Raw genomic sequence first — 4119 nt, forward strand, 5'->3', positions numbered from 1 at the left:
ACTGCCAAGCCCCAGCAACCACGGAGCATATCCTCTGAATGCCCAATTCACAGAATCAAGCCGAGCTGCGTTTCATAAAAGAGCCCAACGTACCTGCCCCACCTACAGCATACATGGAGGCAACCACCCACTGGATACTCAAATCCGCTTACAGAGCCAGGCTGAAGTATGGTGCAATGACTTGCGCAAGACGGCCAAGCATCCCCTACCCAGCAATAACAAGCACAACAAGCTCACCAGTTTGAGAAAATCACCTTTTTATCTTTTTTTCTCTCTTTCCTTTCCCATTTTTTAAGTGCGAATGCACTTTATAAGCGACCCTGAATCCGCCGTCCCATAGCAACGGCGCGATTAGCGGAGAGGAGCGTCTGTAGCAACGGCGCAGCGACGTCACGCCCCACGTGACTGCGCGCGCTCCGCCCTCCGCTCCGTGGCTGCGCGCGCCCCACGCATTGCCTGTGGTCGCTGTGGTGATGAAGGCCGGCGGCGAGACGCCGAACGAAAGCGTGCGAAGCGAGCCGAGCACCCCGAAGCCGATCTGGCGCGGGGACGCGCGATGCGTGAGCGAGCGCGGCCCTCGAATTCGATCGGCCGGACGCGCGCTTCAAGCGAGACTTCCTGGACCGCAGCTTCGATATAGCTGCGCGGTGTGCGATCGACTGTGGTTTCGACAACAACCTGAGCCCCATCTCGGCGTGCGCAACGCCGCCAACAAGTTGAACGCGTTGCGGGTTCTTTGGAACGATTTCGGAAGACAGATCATCATCATCAGTAAAAGTGCTTTGCACTTAAAAACGGCCAGACCTCCGTGGGTCGGCTGGCGCGTGCTCTCTCGCTGCCGTCTCTTTCGCTCGGCTCTGCAGTTCAGTCGCGCGCGCCCCCTCATAGCATCACCCCGTGCTTCGCACTTCCTCATACTCCCCTTCGGGGAAATGCGGGTTTTTTTTACACCATGGTGCTGAAGCCAACAAGCGAGAGCACTTTGTATATATTCCAATAAAGTTTTCAATCAATCAATCAATCAATCATGAGCGCATGCACTGACTGGCGGAAGCCGATGGCGGCGGGGAGCGGTGTGCGCGGAGCAGACTACAAAACGGGTAGGAAAGCGGACGCGGGAACGCGCCAAAGCGCGACCGTGCCCCCGCCCGCGGCTCTGCTCGAGGACCAGCGTTTCTCCTCCGCAGCTTTTTTTTTCATTCGTAGCGCCATCAGGCGAACACGCTGTGAAACAAGATCCGGCGTTGCAGAATGTGTCCCAGACGAGCGGAGTCGGCGCTCCTGTCTGACCTTAAGGCCGAACCATATACAGCGTTTTTGCCGGCGTTTTCTGACGTTGCGTCCCTCAGCGTCGTCGCATCAACGCCGTCAGAGAGAGCGGCAAACCATATGAAGAGCGTTAACTCAGCGTCGCACAGTGTGACCAGAGGGAATGAACCTGACACCTCGTAAAGCAGTGTACAGTTTCCGTCAATGGACCAACAAGATATACTCCTGATTATAGCTTTTATGTCTCATTTGCAGTTCTGTGGTGCAAAAAAAAAACGAGTCACAGTGCCACCGAAAAGTCTTTTTTTTAATTTGACTTGTAGCGCCAGCTATTGGCATTAAGAAGAACCACGAGCTTGTAATATATGGCCTCTGAGCTTGAAGCTGCCGTACATCTTTGAGGCCACGTATTCGGCCAATACACTCATTCCTGCTAAGCCTACCGATGAACTTGAGTACGGCTCTCGGAAAGAGTTCAAAGATATCACGAGCACTTTGCTGTCGAAGCTTCTAGGGAACAAGCTAAGTCAAATACACGCATCAGTTGAGAACTTAAGGGCCACACAGTGCACGGCGACGACTTATTAGATCCGAGGTAGGGTGGCTACATTCTAGCCACCTTATCCGAGGCGGGCGGCAGCCATTTTGGCAGCAGTGACGACGCCGTTACGTAGCGGAAGTCGCTGCCAGCCGCACGCTGATTGGTCCTGCGTCCATCGAACTGCTTCCGGCGTCGACGCTGCCGCCCGTGTTGTCTAGGGACTTTAGTCTGGACCGTCCAGAGGTGGGCGTTTCGGCCACCGTCACCGGTAGCGTCGACGTCGAGGGACGCCGGCGTACGAAACGCCGGGAAAACGCCGACAAAAACGCTCTATATGGTTCGGCCGTGCTTCAGTCTGAGCTGCTTCTTTTGGCACCTTGTTCTCTCCGATACAGCCGATTTCGTTAATTTTCTATACTGGTGCCTTATTCACCCGTTGCCACATGTTCTTGGCGACGAGGAAGGTGCTAAAATGCTTTGTGCCACAAGGCCTGTTTGGAGGACCCCCTGTAGCTGGCCGGTAGCACACTCACATTTGCGTATATTTGGTGATCCAAGTTTTCTATTAGTCGCCGTGGTAGCTTAAGAGACTTAGGCGTTGCGCTGCTGAGATCGAGGTTGCGGCTTCCATTTTCGGCCTCGGCGGCCACCTTTAGAAGGGGGCGAAATGCAGTAACACCAGTGTATTTGGATTTAGGTACATGTTCAGGAACCCCAGCTAGTCCGGAACCACCCACAACGGTGTGCCTAAATCATATCGCGGTTTTGTCAAGCAAAAACTCCAGAAATTATTGTTAACTTACCATTAAAACACATACCCTGCTGTTCAAGCTGTATAATCAGCAATATCGCAACAAGTCGCAGCCAGCACAATTTGGGATGAGAAAAACAAAGCTTCGCTCTGAGAAGATAATATGAAGAGGAAAGCAGCGTGAAGAAGAACAAAAAAAAAAAAGAACTACGGATGTGTAGGGCCCTACAGCCACACAAATATCCACCTACTCATCCATCCGTCCGTCCAAGAAACACGAAAGCTTTGCAGAAAGAATATTTCATTACAATAATATTAATAATAATATCTGGGGTTTAACGTCCCAAAACCACGATATGATTATGAGAGACGCCGTAGTGGAGGGCTCCGGAAATTTCGACCACCTGGGGTTCTGCGCATAAATCTAAGTACACGGGCTTCAAAAATTTTCGCCTCCACCGAAAATGCAGGCACCGCGGCCGGAACTCGATCTCGCGACCTTCGGGTCAGCAGTCAAGCGCCTTAACCACTAGACCACCGTGGCGGGGCTGAGTCTTTCATATGGCTTCATTTAGTGTGCGGCATTCTATGAAAGTGTATGTCACGTGTAGCCACGTTGCATTAATTTATGGAAGCAAAACAACGTGTATTTAAATAATCGACAGTGGCAGCGTTGTACACAGTAATGTAACGAGTTTCTAGAAAAGGCGGACAGAGAGGGAGAGAGGGATCGTCAGGTAGAAATCACAAGTAGTACACATACTAATTTTCTCTATGCTTGAGTACTACTGTAATAATTATTTTGTAAACAGATTCTGCTCCTTGCTGGTGTTCGCTAGGTTCCGTGCTTAACCCACCTAAGTGAGCTCCTGGTGCCTTCCTAAAATAAAGTATGTCCCTTCACAATGCCCGTGTGAAGAGTAGCATGCAGACAGAGAAGAGTGGACAAAGTTAGTCTGGTCCTAATTATTACAGCAGTTCGGCCTTAAAAGCTAATAACGACGGGGCAGCACGGAGACGACACCGGACCCACGAGCGGCAGTCACAAAGCAGGTCTTGAAATATTCCAGAAGCCCGCAATTGAACTGCCTGGGCCGGGCTGATAAGAAGACGGCTACAGAGCGGGCCTGTCTGTCTGCGTCTCTCTGCGTTGTAACGCTCCGTCCGATACCATACAATACAGGTCGATAGAGTACGGCGTGCTAAAATGTGTACTACACTAAATAACTTGTGCGCGCGCGCGCGCGCGCGCACGTGTGTGTGTGTGTGTGTGTGTGTGTGGTGTGTGTGTGTGTGTGTGGTGTGTGTGTGGTGTGTGTGTGTGTGTGTGTGTGTGTGTGTGTGTGTGTGTGTGTGTGTGTGTGTGTGTGTGTGCGTGCGTGCGTGCGTGTGTGTGCGTGCGTGCTTGCGTGCGTGTGTGTTCGTGTTTCTCGAAGATACTGCCATGCGCGTTTGTTTATTTTCATGTGCCCTCGACTCACTCACAAAAGCTGTTATACGTGTTACCACTGGGCGGAGGCCACGCCAGAAGGTGTGGAAACCTTCCGGAATGTTTTAG

Source organism: Rhipicephalus sanguineus, chromosome 1 (genome assembly GCF_013339695.2).
Source record: "Rhipicephalus sanguineus isolate Rsan-2018 chromosome 1, BIME_Rsan_1.4, whole genome shotgun sequence".
In the NCBI taxonomy this organism is placed as follows: domain Eukaryota; kingdom Metazoa; phylum Arthropoda; class Arachnida; order Ixodida; family Ixodidae; genus Rhipicephalus; species Rhipicephalus sanguineus.